This window comes from Hippopotamus amphibius, chromosome 2 (assembly GCF_030028045.1).
Source record: "Hippopotamus amphibius kiboko isolate mHipAmp2 chromosome 2, mHipAmp2.hap2, whole genome shotgun sequence".
Lineage (NCBI taxonomy): Eukaryota > Metazoa > Chordata > Mammalia > Artiodactyla > Hippopotamidae > Hippopotamus > Hippopotamus amphibius.
Genome location: NC_080187.1, coordinates 168,462,515 through 168,481,844, shown reverse-complemented (window position 1 = coordinate 168,481,844; position 19,330 = coordinate 168,462,515). Strand labels below are relative to the sequence as shown.

General features: G+C 33.1%; 1 pseudogene; it reads left to right on the top strand.

Annotated features, from left to right (window-relative positions):
• The first annotated feature begins 4,510 nt into the window (after window positions 1-4,510).
• LOC130843945 (protein kish-A-like) lies at window positions 4,511-4,729 on the top strand (annotated as a pseudogene).
• Window positions 4,730-19,330: the final 14,601 nt, after the last annotated feature.

Below are 19,330 nucleotides of genomic sequence, written 5' to 3'. Positions count from 1 at the left end.
ACACACACACACACACAGGTCCAGACAGGACATATTCCCAAAATACACCTGAGGAGAAATTACACCTTTATATCAGGCTGATCTTGAGACTGAAGAGCCTGCTAATTAGTAAAGGCCTTCCATACCAGACTGCAAAGGCTGGGAGAGTTTGTTGTTTCTTCAAATGCCTAATTTTCAACAAAAGATTATGAGACAAACAAAGACACAGGAAACATGGCCGATTCAAATGAATGAAACAAATCTTTAGAAACAGTCTGTGATGAAACACATACCAGACATAACTAGGTAATAACTTAAAAACAACTCTCTTCAAATGCTTAAAAAGCTAACAGAAAACATGGGCAAAGTTTAAAGGAAATTAAGAAAAATTATGAACAAAATGAGAATATCAACAAAGAGAAATTATAAAAGTCAAACACAAATTTTGGAGATAAAAAATATAATTGAATTGAAAAATGTACCAGTGGGGTCTATCAACAGACTTGAACACACAGAAGAAAGAATCAGAAAACTTGAAAACATGTTATTTAAAATTTTTGAGTTTGAGAAGCAAAAAGAAAAACAGAATGAAGACAAGTTAACTGAGTTTAAGGGACTGTATACAACACTATCAGTCAGACCAGTATACACATTATGGAGTACCAGAAGGAGAAGTGAGATAGAAAGGAACAGAAAGATTATCTGAAGAAATAGTGGCTGGAAACATCCCAAATTTAATGAAATGCATGAATATAAGCATTGAAGAAGTATAACAAACTCCAAGTAGAATAAATCTAGAGACCCATGCCAAGACACATGATAGTCAAATGGCTTTGTCTTTGCCAAAGCCAAAGACAGAGAGGATCTTGAAAGCAGGAAGAGAAAAGTGACTAATCACATACAAAGGATTCCCAATAAGATTATTAATGGATTTCTCATCAGAAATCTTGCAGTCCAAAAGGTACTGGGATGACATATTTTTAATGCTGGAAGAAGAAAACTGTTAGCCAAGAATTATATCTCTGGCAAAGCTGTCCTTCAAAAGTGAGAGATATTTGACATTCCTAGACAAACAAAAGCTGAGGAAGTCCATTACCACTAGATCTTTCCTGCGAGAAATGCTAATGTGAGTCCTTCAATTTGAAATGAAAGGACATTAGACAGTAATTTAAAGCAAAATAAGTGCATAGACATATATAAAAACAGTATTATTATAACTTTGGCTTGTAACTCCACTTTTTACTTTTTACAGCATGTAAAATATATATTTTAAAAGTTAAAAATCTATACTAATAGTTGCACAACATAAAAATATGTATTTTGTGACATCAATAACAAAGTGCAGGAGTGAAGCTGTAAAGGAGCGGAGTTTTTATATGCAATTGAAGCTACACTGGTATCAATTTAAGATAGATAAATATAACTTTAGGATGTTATATCTAATTTCCATGGAAACCACAAGGCTTATGTATATGTACACAAATGTATACACATACACAAACACACACAAAAACACACACACAAGGAAATGAGAAGGAAATCCAAATGTCACTACAAAGAAATCAACTAAACACAAAGGAAGGCAGTAATGGGGAAAAGACACCAAAAAGCTATAAGACCTAGAAAACAAATAAAATGATAAAAGTAAGTGCTTCCTTGTCAGTAATTAGTTTAAATATAAGTAGATTAAACCCCCCAATCAAAAGATATAGTTTGGCAAAATGTATTAAAAAATGCAGGATCCAGTGATATGTTATCACAGAAAACACACTTTAGATCTAAGAAAGTGAATGAATGGAAAGTGAATGGATGGGTTGAAAGTAAATGAATGGAAAAAATATTCCATGTAGATAGTGAAAAAAAGAAAAAGAACAGGGATGGCTATTTTAATATCAGACAAAATAGATTTTAGGTCAGAAATTTTTACAAGAGACAAAGATGAACATTATATAATGATAAAAGTGTCAGTTCACCAAGAAGATAATCATACATGCATGAAATATAAGGGCTTCAAAACATGTGAAGTAAACATTAACAGAACTGAAGGGATGGAAAAGAAAAATAGCTCTACAACAATAGTAGGATACTTTAATATCCTACTCTCCATAATGGATAGAACAATCAAAGAGAAGATCAGTATGGAAATAGAGCACTCACTATAGACCAATTGTACCTAACAGATGTATACAAATCACTCCATCCAACAACAGCAGAATACACATTTTTCTCAAGTGCACATGGAACATTCTCCATAGAAAAGAGTATGTTAGGCCACAAGACAAATCTTGGAAGGAGGGAAGGAAGGGAGGGAGGGAGAAAGGGAGAAAAACTAAGTTGAGTAAATAATAGCTTAGAAGGCTTCAACTTCTGGTAAAGGCAATAATGAAGAGGTCACAATTTCTCTCTGCAGAAAACATGAAAATCTGGGATGCAATTTTCTGAAACAATCATTTAAGGGCATTTGAAATGTATGATAAATGGAAGATAAAAATATGAAAATTTTACTTCTTAGAAAGCTGTTACAGCTTTGTCTAAAAAATGCTTTGAGTCTTTGGCAACCTTCCACATCCCAACCCTGTCCCTCCAGCTCATTAGATTCTTGGCTGAATGGAAAAACATATGTAGTTGCCAAAGGTGGAGGATTCGATTCAAAATGGAAGATAAAAACCAGTGTCACAAGTCAAAACAGACAATAAAAACCTGCAGTTTCCCAGTGCATTTTGGGATATTTGGCAGATCAGCCAGAAATTTGATGGGAAGAATCTGGAAGCGAGAAATCCATAGGGCAGAGATAATGTTTTCTCAGATACTGGCAAACTGATCAACTATTTATATGTTCTAGAGACCCAAGAAAGCACAGCAAAATATGAAACACAAGTAATACTGAGAATTGCCTGAAAGTTTGAATGCTTTCATCAATCAACATATAGCTTAGTCAGCAGAGCTTGAAGTATTTGATCACAACATCTGCCAAAATATTTGCTGACCACTAGAGTGCAAACAAAGGTCTGGTCCCTCATGAGCCAGGCTAAAAAATATAAATTAAAATTATAAAATCTGATAAGAGACATCAGCTTGGGGGAAACAATGCAGGGGAAACAAATATCATGATCTAAGTCCAACCAAGCTAGCAAAACACACGCACAAACCAAAAAAAAAAAAAAAAAAAAAAAAACCCTCAAAGGTAAAATAAATCACATTCCAAGGTTGCTAAAAATACTATCTAAGATATCTGATTTTCAACCAAAACTAATAGACATACAAGACAGAGGATATTGTTACTCACACTCAAGATTAAAAAAGCATTTAATAAAAACTGACTTTTAGGGAGTCTAGATGTTAGATTTAGCAGAAAAAAGACTTCAAAGCAGCTGTTATACATATATTCAAAGAACTGAAGTAAACTATGTTTAGAAGATTAAGATATTATGCAAATACTGATCCAACACAGGAAATATCAACAGACAAATAAAAATTAACGAATAGAGCCAAGTGAAAAGTTGTAACTTGAAAAGATCAATAACTAAAGTGAAAAATTCACTAGATATGCCTAACAGCAATTTTGTGATAGCAGAAGTAAAAACCAATGAACTTAATATAGACCAATGGAAATATTCTAATCCAAAAAAACAGAAAGAAAAATCATCAAAGAAAATAGTCTACAAGACCTCTGAAACAGCAGAAAGCAGTATAACATATGTATAATGGCAGTGGTAAAGGAGGCTTAGAGAGATATATAAGAATAAAGATATCTGAAGAGAGAAAGAAAAGGAAGACCGAGCACCCCTCTTGTTGTTTTTAACCATATGAAGATTTAAAGTGGTTTGCTACACAGTTATACATGATCGAAACAACATACCTAAGTATTTAAATTGTAAATCATAATCATCAAGTGATAAGTTTTATAATAAATAAGTAGACATATACTGTTTGGGGCCTTTTGAGTTTCAAAGAGTCTAGTAATATGCAATGGTCATGTAAACAATGATAAATATACACTTTGATAAGCATAAACCTGCCTGCTTCAAGGAATGTAATTCATTGATATACGATCAGTTTAATTACAGATATGGAGTTTTTGTGACTGTTATGGCATTTCAGTTTCAACTTAAACAGTACAATTGCACTATGGATTGGCTCTAATGCAACAAGAATGATAACTGTGGAGCTGTAACTTGATTCATAAACAGCAAAATCTGTAAAACAAAATAGAGAATATAAATATTTTTATTAAAATATTAAATGTAACAATTTAATAAAATATTTTAATGTAATGTAAAAACTTTATGTTTTTCTTAGAAACTATGTAGAGAAAGTAGTAAAAATGTTATTTAAAGAAGTTAATTCATGTCTCTTAGTAAGATCCTCTGGGCCTTGTCTCTATTGTCTGAAGTCCAAGAAAGATGTGCTGCCCCTTACAACAAGATATTAGGAATTTAGGGGCTACTCAGAGAAGAAACAAAGTTCATTGAAAAGGGAGCAGAGCCCAGGCCTGGAAGGGTGATGTGGCTGAGGCTTCGCCAGCCTCACTATGTCTGCCATTTTCAATTTCCAGAGTCTGTTGACTGCAGTCTTACTGCTTATATGTACCTGTGCTTATAACTGATCCTTGGCACCCAGCCTCCTGGGCAGAAATAAAACTGGGTTGTTGGGTATATTTTGGAAGCATGCCAGAATTGGTGAACGAAAGAGTGCTTATGTTGCAGTATGCTGTATTGTGATGGCCTTCAGCATCCTCTTCATACAGTAGCTTGGGAAAATGCCAGAGTTCAGTTGGCATCAGATTTAAATATGAAAAAAAAGGGACTTATCTGCAGAAAATAGTGGAAAGAATTGTTAACCCATTTATCTCTGAACATTGAATTAGATAAACTTTCAGCTGCTCTTCTCTATTTTTGTTATTGGACCAATGTTCCATGTAAATAATTAGGATGTAACCATTTAATACTCAGAGTTTAAATATGTCTGTGACAATCAACCTCAGTACTGTCACTACAATATTACATTCTGCATATGTCATTCTGTTGTGTCAGATACCAGTTTTTAGTGAAGTATCTTTAAGGCACATCATAGAAAACAAAATCAGTAAGTTACTTAAGTTCCTTTCACTGTGATTTGGAGATGATAAATCTTTATAGAAGGAGACCTTTTTTTGGACTAGCTTTTTTATTGAAAAAAAGGTTCAATTTCTGTTGGTAAGGATTGCATTTATATTTAATAATGCTTGCTTTTCCTCTGACTACATCATTTTGAACATTAACCAGAGTACCTCTCCTCTTAGCAAACTGTAGTTTATTACAGGTGTTTAAACTATTTAAAACAAGCCTATGAAGTTCTTAAGGAAGAAGATAAATGAGATGTGACTTGAGTAGTGTTGAGAAAATGTTCCTATTTAACATAAAAGAATTCAAAATATTGAAGAAAAAAAAAGGGAGCAAAGACTTTAAAAATGGCCAGTGATGGGTGTTGTAAAGAAAAATGGCATCTGCCAAAGCAATTCACAGTATGGGCAGAAATTTATCATTTCTGTTTTCTTTGCTATTTGGCAATTTGGTGTAATTTTATTTTCTAACCCAAATCTCAATACATCTAGATGCAGAAATGCTTTGTGTGAATGGTGTTTTTTGGGTTTTTTTTTTTGGGGGGGGGTAGGGTAGGGTGTGAGAGAAAATGACTTAAAAAAAAAAGCTGCAGTGAATTTCACATATGAGTCATGTTATGAACTGATTTGTGCCCCACCCTCAAATTCATATGTTGAATTCCTAATCCCCAATGTGTCTGTTATGAAGATAGGGCTCTTAAAGAGGTGATTAAGGTTAAATGAGGCCCTAATCCAACAGACTGGTGCCTCTATAAGAGGAAGGGACATCAGAGATCTTTGTCTCTCTCTGTCTTTGTTTGTCTCTTCATGCACACAGAGGAAAGTCTACATGAAGATACAGCAAGAAGATGACCATCTTCAAGCCTAGAAGAGAGGACTCACTAAAACCAACCTATTGGCACATTGATATTGCATTTCCAGCCTGCATAACTGAGAAACAAATGTCTATTGTTTAAGCCAACTAGTCTGTGGTATTTTGTTTTGGCAGCTCTAGCAAGATTAATACAAATTAGTAGCATAGGGGCAGGAGAACAACCATCTAAAATAATACATGCATGAGATCAACAGTTTGGTGTGAACTGGAAATTTAAGCAAGAGGTAATTTTGAGAGTAAGTTTGTGAGAATTTAAAGATACTTCAGGAAGACATTATACCTCCCCCAGAAAGTAGTATAGGATTTGAGCTAATTTCATTTAATGGACAAAATTAACTCATTTGATATAATACCTAGAATTCATTTTTGATGATTTATTTGAGCTAAACCCTGGATCCTTCTATAAAAAGACCAAGAGAAGGAAGAGTAGCAGTTAGGTTTCCTGATATAATATGGATTATTTGTTTTTTTCTCTTTTATTTTGACCCATTCCAAAAATCTATTTATAGTGTCTTTTTTTATGGTTTTCTCATCTTGAATTACAGTAGTAATGTAGATAAGCTTAGTTTATATATTAACAGTTCCAGTCATACCTTTTAATGTGGAATCTTTGTTTATTCAATTTTATTTTAAATTGACATAATTTAAATGTTTGAGGGAAGGATGTTCAGAGGTAGCTGCTTTAAGCTTAATGAATTTCATTGTCTAAGGTACAAAAATTAAGTTCCTCCTATATCTTTCAACTGCATAATTGGAAGCAGAAATGTGATCATAGCTTTTGTATAGTGGGTACATATAGAGGTTTGTGAGTGACTATAGCTTAAAACTTCCAGTTATTAAAGAGATGAGCAAATCCTTTTTTTTGTATAAATTTATTTATTTATCTATTTATTTATTGGCTGTGTTGGGTCTTCGTTGCTTCTCATAGGCTTTTTCTAGTTGTGGTGAGTGGGGTTTACTCTTCATTGTGGTGTGCGGGCTCCGCATTGCGGTGGCTTCTCTTATTGCAGAGCACGGGCTATAGGCATGTGGGCTTCAGTAGTTGTGGCAGTGGGGATCAATAGTTGTGGCACAGGGGCTCTAGAGCACAGGCTCAGTAGTTGTGGTGCATGGGCTTAGTTGCTCCGCTGCATGTGGGATCTTCCTGGAGCAGGGATCGAACCCATGTCCCCTGCATTGGCAGGCGGATTCTTAATCACTGTGCCACTTAGGAAGTCCCTAGCAAATGCTTTTTATGTGACCAAATTAAATAAAGAAATCTCTTCAGTAAGATTGGTTAATCAAATTACTTCATAATGGAAGGAAAGCATAAGATTTTGGGAGTTGATGAAAAGCTTTCACCAAATGTAAAATTAGAAATCTAGTTAAAATCCTATTTAGTGAAATTGAACATGGTATATTTTCTCTTTTTTTAAATTTATTTTATTATTATTATTATTTTCTTTGCCTGTGGTAGGTCTTCATTGCTGCATGCAGGGTTTCTCTAGTTGTGGAGAGCTGGGGCTACTCTTCATTGCAGTGTGTGGGCTTCTCACTACAGTGGCTTCTCTTGTTGCAGAGCATGGGCTCCAGACACACAGGGCTTAAGTAGTTGTAGCACACAGGCTCAGTAGTTGTGGCTCACTGGCTCTAGAATGCAGGCTCAGTAGTTGTGGTGCACAGGCTAAGTTGCTCTGCAGCATATGGGATCTTCCCAGACCAGAGATCGAACCCATGTCCCCTGCTTTGGCAAGTGGATTCTTAACCATTGCACCACCAGGGAAGTCCAATTATGCTGTATTTTCATTGTTGCATAATATTTTTAAAATAATAAAGACATATAAATCATTATATTCACTCATTATTCCTTCATAGAGTAAACAAAATTAGTGTTTTGGCTTTTCTATTTGACACATACAGAAAATTTAATTTTTTTTGCAGTAGATCCTTGTTGGTTATCTGTTTTAAATATAGCAGTGTGTACATGACAATTCTAAACTCCAAATCTATATGCAAATTACTTTTTATCTATTGATAGTTCTTCCTATGCAAAAATATATTTATTCTATTCTACATCCATTCTAATACTATAATAATAATAATAACTAATATGTTGCACAAGAGTTTTATTTTTTTAGGATTTTATGTAGATAGCATTTCACTGAAATTGCAATAAACTTCAAATTATGAACAGGTTCCTCTTTGAACATTTACCTTTATGTATTTTTCATGGTATCTTTCAATAGATGTTAATTAAAAGAAATGTGATACATGCATTTATACATATGTGTATCAAAGAAGAGCTACAGAGTATACAAAAAGAAAAAAGCTAAAGATGTAATCAAACAGCATTTTTAAAATTATTTACACTTGACTAATTAGGGTAGAACTAAATCAGGATACATAAAATAGCACGCACAAAATGAATATCAAAAGGTACTTTCTATGTCAATAAGTGCCTGCAAGACATTTAAAATAATTTCATGAATCCAAAAAGGAGCAGAAAGCAGCATGCCATTTGTAGTCTGTCTTACAGTTGTTTAGCATCTCATTTTAAAAGCAATTTATCTGCTTTGAATAAAATCATATTCACCAATAAATGATAAAAGCTCTATAAAGGAAATATTAAAAATAACATTGAAATTAATGTCTTGGAAATTTCTTTAATCTAAATGTTATTTTCCCCTCTAACATAAGGCAAAAAAAATCACAAGTTAAAACGCACCTGAAATAACTTTAAATATATTTTTTAGGAGAATCGTTTCATGATTCACAACGTAGAGACATTCGGGCTTCTTCAAATCAAGATTAAATTTTCAAAGACATTTTCTTTAAAACTAAAAAAACACCCCTCAAATTGCTTGTCAACTACATTTAAGTGAAAAATGGTTTTTTTTTTGAAGCTTCCATTTTATGTCAGCTGACCCTGCTTGAAAAATCTACATTTCATGCTGTGTAAATAGAACTGCTTTTGTACTCTTTTCCTCAACATTTTCTACATTAATCCAATCTAGAATCCTAGCAACAGACCACTTTGCTATGTGCTATTTCTCTTTTTGAGCAAATAGCTTTTAATTGTCAGATAGCAGAGATTCAGAAATGAATGTTACTGAAGGTTTGACACCACCACATTTAGTGACCTGGATCATCATTTTTTCCCTCCAGAGTCTTAATGAAAACCTTCCTATTAAATCACTTAAACATATATTTAAATAATTCAGTTTATTTTCTGTTTCATGTATAAAAAGGTATACCACTAATATGTGAATATATTCTGGCCAAAGAACCAACGAATACTGAGGAAAACTAAATGAATACTCAATGTCAATCTCCTAACTGATATATTCCCTGTTTGCAGACACAACCACAGACTATGGTTAACAATTTGGTTTACGTTAACTCAGTACTTTGTCTACACATTTAATAAACATAATTATGCACATATATCTGTTTAAATAAATATTTAAAGACGATTATATCATTCTATAATCATTCTAATATGACTTAGATTTCTTAACAATATGCCTTTGAAATATTTTCGTATCTTGGCACAAAGTAAATATTCAATAATTATTATCTAGAATTTTCTTATTGTTGTTATGCAATTTTAAAAATGGGGCACACTTATTCTGTCATATAAGCATTTGTTTCTCTTTGATTTTTTCAGAGTATAATTGTATGGATAAAAACTGCATGTGCTATAATGATAAGATTTTTAAAATAATTATTGTGTTTTTGCCATTGGCATTTCTGACTACAGAATATTTACCTTGGTTAGTCTGAACTTTATTTGCTTGAGGTTGAGGATATGTTTTGTGAATGGGAAATTAGGAATTATCCTAGAAAATTGGGAGAAAAAACTAACCTTCAAAAGTAAGATTATGTAGTAATATAATAACATTGAAAGGCAAGGTATTTTCTTAAGAGATTTTCCCAATTCTTTTAAAGCTTATCTATTGTTCCCATGGCCAAGGGAGTAGGACCATACTTGTAAAGTACAAAAAGATGATCCTTTTAGCATTGGCAACAATGCCTTGAAGTGTGGTGTTCTACAGTAAAAGGATGTGATACAAGAGAGAGAAAAGAAAAAACCAAAAGCTCTGGTTCTAGAAGGTGCAGAGCCACTAAAGCTGATCAAATTACTGAGAGTAAGGCTGAGTGTAGAGTTGCAGAAAATTTATTGGTACATGGTACCAATAAATCAAAGAAGATTTGACAGCAAATGTTCAGGTAGAAGGAGGTTCTAAAAGTTTGTGTCTTAGTATTTCTTAACCACTTAGGTTCCTTGAGGAATGGAATCAAACCAGAAAGCAGAAAGTGCATCTGGGAGCTTGTCAAATGAGAGCATGAGGACAGGGTTTTAGTTGCTTTGCCCTAAGTGCTATATTATAGACCACCTTGTCTGGGACTAAATAAGTCAGAGCCAGATGTTTCAGAAGACTACAATGCTGCAGGAGCCTAGGATGCCACCAAGTCAGCCAGGGACTCTTACCCAGGCTCTGACCAAGACAAGATCACAAGTTACAATACATCCTTCACAAATTTCAGTCTTGAATACAAGGGTGCAAGCAGAGGGCATACAAGAGATATTGTCTCATAGAACACAGGTAGGATTAGACAGTGAAAGACTGCTTAGTTTTGGTATTTCCCCCCCCTAGATATTATTATCCATTTTTTATTTTAAGCTTTTTTCTCAAAAGTAGAAAAATAAGAAGAAATAGAGACAGCAATTTTTAATCTAAAAATGACTTACAGGATAGAAAAGGTTTCTTTTAAATTATTTAAAATGATATATTATAATAAAGGAATATATTATTAATTATGGTGTGATTAATTTATAATTATTATAATAAAATAATATTGTAATTATAATTAAAAATTTAATAAGGTTTGAAGACAGTTTTTGCTGAATGGAAAAACTTAGTTAACTTTTCCTGCTAGCCAGCAAGATGAAGGCTTAAGAGAAAGATCAAATTATTGGGAAAGAAAAAGTAATAAGATTTAAAATTTTCTTTGAACATGCAAATTGTAGCATGAGTGAATCTAGCCGAGAAGCTTTACTCCTTTTTCATGTTCACTGAGAAATACTTTATTGTTTTCCTTCGTGTTATTTTTTTTCTTGTTTTTTTCTTATTTAGCAGTTGGTTTGGGTTTTGTAAATGCTTCTGTTTTAGCATTGTTGGGGATAAAATATATTTTGTTTGTTTTTACTAATCATCTTATATTTGGTCAGAATTTCCTCAAATGTGCTTCACTAACAACAATTCAGGAATATATAAACTCAGTGCTCCATGAAGAAAAGGTTCCCAGAAAGATAAGTGAATTAAAAGGATGGTGGATAAGATAATTACATTTGGGGGGTAATTGGCTTTCCTTGAGGGTTCAGATTTCCCATGTCTTTGGTTTGTCCAGGACCGACTGTGTTGAATAGAAATGTGTGACTATTCCAACGATGAGCATCGCTAACTCCCATCTCCCCAGTCCTGTCCCTGAGAATTTTTAAACTAGTCTTTGTTTAAAGGAGATGCGGTGGCTAAACAAAAATCATTGTAATCCTTCCTATCTTATATATGTTAGTGACATTACATTATTAGTCATATATACATTTTGCATGTGTATATGTATTTAATACCATTTTCATAGTCTGTATTGTTCAATAGACATATTCTCCCACAGTTTAAAGAACAGATAACCCTGTGGTATGAAACTAACCAGAATGCTTTTAACTTTAACAAGGTCTGTAATAAACACTGATGTCAAAATTGAGCAAGAAAAACAAGACGGGAAAAATTAGTTAGCCAGTTTCACTTGGAGCTCTGGATTTAATGACATACTTTCCATCATTATCTTCTTTGATATATCCAACCCTATTTTCTTTAATTATGATTATTTAAAAAATTTTTTAATGTTTATTGCATTTACTTGGCTGTGTACATTTTATATGCATTATCTACTTTTTTCCACACACCCCTCTAAGGCAAGGGTCAACATCAACTCATTTTACAGATGAGGAGACATAAATACCTTAAGGTTTAGTTCTCAGAAATAAGTACTACATATTTAAATTAAGGAAACAATATAAACAAAAAAATACAAATATTTTCTTCCATAACTATTGAATCAGAAATGACAGTGGAGGTATAGAATTAGAAAATGTATAGTTCGGTGATGCTAAATATTAAAAAAAAAAGGTATATATTTTATAAACGAGGGTGTACAATACCTAAATCCATTTCTTTATTAAACATAAAAGAATAAAATGTGTTGATAAAGACCTGATATAAAATGTTAGAAAAATAAAGATAATGATTATTAGAAAAATAAGCTCAAATGACTTAGTTATGAAGGGGAAAACTATTGATATTTAGAAAATAAATGAGAATATCAGGAAGAGAGGAACAGAGGTAATACAAAAGCATGGAGATCCCCCCATGACTTGGTCCTCTTGGAGTTTTTAACTCTCAAATTTGTCCACAGTGAACCTCCAGCAATTTGTCAATTATGGTTTAGGTTTCCCCATTTCAACACAGGTTCCCATAGGTGCATTTGCTTCTCAATGTCTGCTCTAGTAAGTTGTGATTCTTTATTTTCACCTATTTGTCTCTCCAATTTAGTGCAGCAGGTTTCCCTGTGACATCAACTCTCTGAAGGAGCTTAGAAGAGTTGTTGATTTTTATTTTTTTAGTTTGTTTAGCTTTTTATTTACTGTTAGAACAAAATAGAGACTTCCAAGTTTCTCACATGCTAGATAATTAACTGGAAGTCCCTTACACAGATCTTTAAATCTGAAATTTGATTAAAAATATTTTAAAAATAATATAAAGAAATAATAATGGAAAATATTAAGAATTACATCAAAATACTACTCTTGCCTTACCATTCCCACTCTCCACACCCATTGCAAATTAAATACAATCTCAGACAAATGCACTGGTATATTCTTTCAAACTTTCAAAAAAGACCTAATGTATATGCTAATTACCCTCCTCCAAAGCATAGAGAAAGAGCCATGTCTTCTAATCAAGCCAGTAGAAGATAACACTAATATAAAAACTGGGTTGGGGGGAGGATGGTCATAAATTTCAAGTAAAATTGAAAAAAAATTTTGGGTTACAGGATGGATTATATCTTTGTTCAACTTTCTGTTTTGGGTAAGTCAGAAAATGAAATAGGAAGCAGCAGCAAAAGGATATCATAGTATATTTTCTCCATGTCTTTTCCCTTCAAAATTGACTTGTGTCCCAGAAGTATTTCTGGGGATATGGTTGTCCTCCCCTCAGCTTTTGGCTATTGAAGTGAATATTTACTGGCCATCAGGCTAACTAGTATGATCAGGAGGGGGACAGCAGAGCTGAAAGACCCATTTGCCTTTTCTTTGGTTGCTTTTGCCTCTGTTTTCTTTGTTTTGATGCTCTAATTTTGACTCTGAGGTAAATGATTATACTTTCCTCTTGCACTCAACCTTGAATCTAAATCTCTTTTGCTTAGAAATAATTGTCAGCAGAAATTAAATTGGCTTTTATAAAAACTTTCTTCCTTCTCCCATCTTGGGCCATTTTGTATGGGAGAACTGTGGTCCAAGCAGGAGATTTCCTACCTCTCTCATATCCTACCACGAAGAATTCACTGTAAGATTTCCTATAGTGCTATGTGATTAAAAGAACGGACTTAGAGTGAGTCTGCCTGCCTTCCAATCTTAGCTCTACTACTTTCTAATGCTAGGACCTAAAGCTTGGTAGTTAATGCTGATCATCCTTTCAGGTCTACTGTCATTTCCTCAGGGAAGCATTCTATAATACCTTATCATAGAAGCATTTTATTTACTGCATTTTAATTTTATAGACATTATAGAATAGATAGTAGGCACTCAATAAACTGATGTGTTGAGTGAATGAATGTATTGCTTCATAGTTTTAAAACCTTGTTCTTACATAGAATCTTTGTTGTCAATACTATTGTGCTGAATTTATTTGAGGGATAATGTATTAACTTAGATGTGAACGTAACTCAATATAAACTGATGTGGATCTATGGTTTTATTGAAATATTTTCTAGATGATAAAAATGAAATATGAATGCTTATTTTGAGACATGTTAACTGTATTGTAAATAAGAAAAACTGAGTATGTAGAGAGGATAGGATAAACTAAGGAAGCAAGTATAGTTATTGACAAAGAGCTAATGACAAAAATATTTTTAGAGCAGCATGATAGCTTTTATTTTCTTTGAGGTAACATAAGACATTAAATAAACTTTAAAATTAGGTAAAACATGGAGATAGGGAATTACTTTACCTATTGAATGATTTACAAGGAATTTATTTCTTCATCACTATAATTACTGATTTTACCAAAAAAAGAATCCTTTAGGAATATTGACCTATTTTTTGTTAACAATACATTATATACCGCATATGTGTCTTTACATGATATATTGTGACTATGGTTGTTAAATTTTTCTATCAAAGCACCACTAAAATTTGGTTCACTGTTGAAGTTTATTTGAGAAGCTGTTTTATCTTGAAATGTTTAGAAAAATTGGGTTCTCTGCTGCACAATATAACAGCATCTCTTCTGTTACATTCTATAATGTATATTTATATTTTTAAGGATATTCCATGGAATAAAATTGACACTTTCAGATAAAATGCTACATATTTATCCTCTGGCTTCTTATATCCATGGACAAATGTCTCTATGTCTGAGATATCCCAAGATATTACAAATTTTTACAGAAGAGAAATTTGCTTAGAAAATCAGATCTTTACACTTTTATTGCAGTAATGTTCAGAAAAAATTGACCAAAATTTAGTACCTCTATAAATGTCAAGCTCAAGAGTATTTTTCCTGCTTTAATTTTATCACTTAACCTTTACCAAATGAATGCTTTTTGTTATCTTTGTGTTAAAATTTTTGTTAGAGCTCATTTAAGGTGGAAAACAGTATTCATTAATCAATATCTCTGTAGCTACAGTAACTTTAATCTATTTGTGTGTTTGTGTGTCACCTGTCAATTTAAAAGTGGTCAAATCATTGATGCTGGCCTTTTAGTGACAACTGTTGAAGATAAAGCAGAGAGCACAAATATCATTTATAACAGGAGAAAAGAAAACAGTATTGTTGGCAATATGTCCCTTTCAGGACCTTCATTTAAGACACCAGACAATCCTTGGTTTTCACAATCATGAGATTTGTAACAAATCTATTATGTTATCACAATACAGAATGAAGCATATAAAAGGATCTCTGAAAAGTTTATGGGTTTAGAATAGGTCTAATCTGTTATGTGTGTCAATTTCTAAGTAGTGTGTCTATCCTACATTTTCCTCATATTCTTTGTTGTCTCCAGAGAGTGACCTGCTAGAAGAGACCAGCTGGAGGAGCCCCAGGCATCACAGTTTGGTCTGCCTGACTTGTTTGGTATTCATGGCTTTTGTAGGCTATTGCTCTGTAATCTATCAAGACCCTGCAGGAGTCAATATCAGACCCAAGTCCACCTGAAAGCTTCTTTTTACTCTTTGATTTGAAAAAATTGACACAGCAAGCTCTTACTTTTTATCTACTTCAACCTCAAATTCACACCTATAGGATCTGGGAAATTGATTGAGTTTCATTGGTCCAACTATTTTTTCTAGGTCATTTGTCTTGCCCAAACTGTCTGATAAGACAAGGAGTACTGTGGCCTTGGTTTAGGTAAAAGGTGATTGATAAAGCAAAGAGAGGAAAGCAAAAAATCCCTGATTTGTGCTGTATCCATTTTATATAACAATCCCAGCATTTGACTAGGTCCTGTGAAGTTAGCATACTTATTAAATCTCTTCCCATCAGGTTATTTACAATCTAAGGCAGAATTAAAGATTATTCATGGGTATATGGTCCAGCTGATGTACACGTCTGTATAGTTAACAAAAATGAATAATTTTCTTAATTCCCCAAATAAACCTTACTTAATACTTGCTAATGAACTGTAGCTTAATTTGTTTTGAATTAAAATCACTCACCCTCAATACATACAAGTTCCAGTATTAATGTTACGTCAGTGACTGAAAGTAAAGATTGCCTGTTGTGAAAAAAATTTTTAATGTAATTTTGAATGACCTTGTTTATTATTTTAAATTAGGTTTTAATACTGCTTCAATTATTTCCTACTGATTTTCACTATTTTATAAAAGGCATAGAAAAGAGTTAAAAGATATTTAATAAATGTAGATAATATTTACAAGTTTAGTAAAATAACGACTTGATCTTTGTATTATTGAAGAATACAAGGTAATGTTTTCCTAAGACATGGATCTTAGTAAGGAAATGATTAGCAAGTAGGAAGAAATACGTTTGTTGTTTATAAACATTTGGGTTATTTTATCATTTAAACAATCCCCATGTACACTTTAGTGTTTATTTTTTAATAAAGTGATTGCTTGTCTATCTAGATGTACTCAATAATTTTGTCACCTGGGTAATTAAAATCTCTGTATCAAGTAGGAAAATAATGTTTGCTTATATTCACAGAAATTATTAGAAATGAGATTTAGGGGTAAAGAAAATTATAAAATATGCTAAATTTATGTGGGATTAAGAAGTCATTTGTCAAAGGTCAACTTTTAAAACTATTGTGAGGGAAACCTGATACTGGGTTGGCCAAAAAGTTTGTTCAGGTCTTTCTATAAGCTCTCATGGAAAAACCAGAATGAATTTTTGGCCAACCCATACAATCCTAAGTTATGTCAACAGAAAATTTGCTTATTAAAAGAATTGTGTAAAATTATATTTGACTGCAAGTAACAGTAAAACTGACTAAATAGTGGTTTAAAGAAACTTGGGTTTAGAGGATAGAAATTGCCTTTGGAGAAGGGTATCAATCAGGATGCAGGCTTCTGGAAGGTTGCACTTAACCTTGATATGGGTGGTGGTTACATGGGTGTATACATATGTTAAAAAGCCACCAAGCTGTACACTTAAGATTTGTGTATCTTGATATATGCAACTTATGCCTCAGTAACTAAAGGAAAAGAAAATAAAAGAATGAAAAGGAACAGTAGTTTATTCTCATGCAACAAGAAGTCTTACACTGGGCATCACTCTCTCTGCTGTCATGGGATGCTGCAGTCTTTGGGACTCTCTTGGACTTCTTTTTAATTATATTATGGTTACCTCAACTTCATCCAGCATGTCTGTGTTCCAGAAAGACACAAGGAAAAAGGAACAAACTAGGTATGCATGAGAAGGGGTCAAGGAGGACCTTAGGCAAGATAAACTTTTCCAGAATCCCCTAGCAAACTTCTGTTGAGGTTAATTAGCCTGTCTACTCACATGGTCAAATCTCACTGCAAAGGAAGATGGGAAACCTATTTTTCATTCCACCCATTTCTTCCTGGGAGGGAAATGACTTCTGTTAATAACAAAGGAGAGAATGCACATAGTGCAGTTAGCAGTGCCACATTTGTATGACTTTATTAAAACTATTCTCGAAACATATTCTCTGAGCCAATGATGGATTGAATGTGTAAAATATGTAGGTGAATGACTGCCATTCCTTAATGAATTTAGTTAGGTTAATTATGTATTTGAATATCTTGAAATATTATTTCCTCAAAAATGTTATGATTCAATCTTTAATCCTTTCAATTTGTTGGTCTTTTACTAGTTTGAACAAGTGACACTGTGTTTGCAACACTTTATTTTACAGAATGTTGAGGAATAGCCAAGTAATAGGCAATGCAAAAGTTAATGGTAATGACAGACATGGGCATTTGAAGAAAAGAACCAAGTTTTGTAAAAAAAAAAAAAAAGAAAAATTTTGCACAGTGATCCTATAAATCCATATGGTTGAGATTCTAGTCAACCTGGTTGAAAAAATTTCTGGATTAAAAAAAGATTGGACTTTATTTATTGAAGTTAACTTAATGCACAGATTTATGAATAGAATTCAGGGTTGAAATGGTAATGAAAGTGTCGCAAACCAGATGACATAAAAGAATAGGTTTCAGATTTATGCTTCCATATCATCTGCCAGCCTGGCAGCATAATTCCCAGTCCTCTCAGCAGAAAATCTTTCATTTGAAGCGAGCTTCTGTTATGTGATCTTTCTCCCCCTGGCAGATGATGTGTTAAAAATGTACTATCTGGGAGATGGACCAGAGGCAGGTGCACAGGTTTTGATGTGGAAGTCTTGGCAGGCGTGACCCAGAATGGAATATATTCTCCTCAGAGGGATCCGTTGAGATCAGATGTTCATCAGAAAGACAATGCTCAAATTATTCTAACATGCATGTAATTATTTCTTAACGCGGTATTGTGACCTTGCTATAATTTGCACACCAGCAAATACATTTAAGCCATGTTAACAACATCTGAACTATGATATTTCTGGATCTGGAAAAACATGAAATTGCATTTCTAATCTTTTGCTGTACTTATATTATGTAATTAGTGAGAGAGTAAATGAGGTGCCTCAATTAAAAGGGAAACGATGATAACGGAAGTTACTTGTAATTTTCTGCCCAATATAATGCTACCATCTAGGCATCTTGCAGCATTGGTTTCAATTCTTTCTTCCCTCTTCTTCACAATGTAATATCCCTTTAATGAACACACGTCCTCTGTGTAGAACTTCTTGTGACCTCAGACTAAGCTTTCCCCTAGTTTTGTACTTCATTTTTCTTCAGGTGGTAAAGTTTTTCAAGTTTTGGGGTTTATCTGAACTTCTACCATGTGTGTTGCTAGCATGTCATATGATGGGTATTCAGTATACATTTAAAAAGTAATAAAGAAATGTACAAATAAAGAGAGATACTCACCATACTGCAAGATAAATCTAACTTATCTGTTTTCCTTTTTACATTCTCTGGAATGTATCAGGCTTTGTTTAGTATTCAGGGTAGTTATAAAACCCTATTAGAAAAAATCCTTAAGATGTTACATGTGTTCTCATTTTTAAAAAAGTATAGTTGACAAAATATTGTATTAGTTTTAGGTGTACAACATGGGGATTTGGCATCTATATACATTATAAATTGATCACCATAAGCCTGATAACCATCTATCAGCATATAAAGTTATTCCAATATTACTGACTATATTCATTATACTGTCCATTATATCCTTGAGACATTTATTTTATAACTGGAAGTTTGTACTTCTTAAGCTCCTTCACCTATTTTTCCCAACTCCCTATCACCCTCGCCTCTGGTGACCACCAATTTGTTCTCTGTATTTATGAGTCTGTTTCTGTTTTGTTTTGTTTTTTAGATTCCATATGTAAGTGAGATCATATGGTATTTGTTTTTCTCTCTCTGACTAATTTCATTAGTATAATACCATCTAGGTCCATCTATCTTGTAGCAAATGGCAAGATTTCATTCTTCTTTGTGGCTGACTAATATTCCATTGTATCTATAT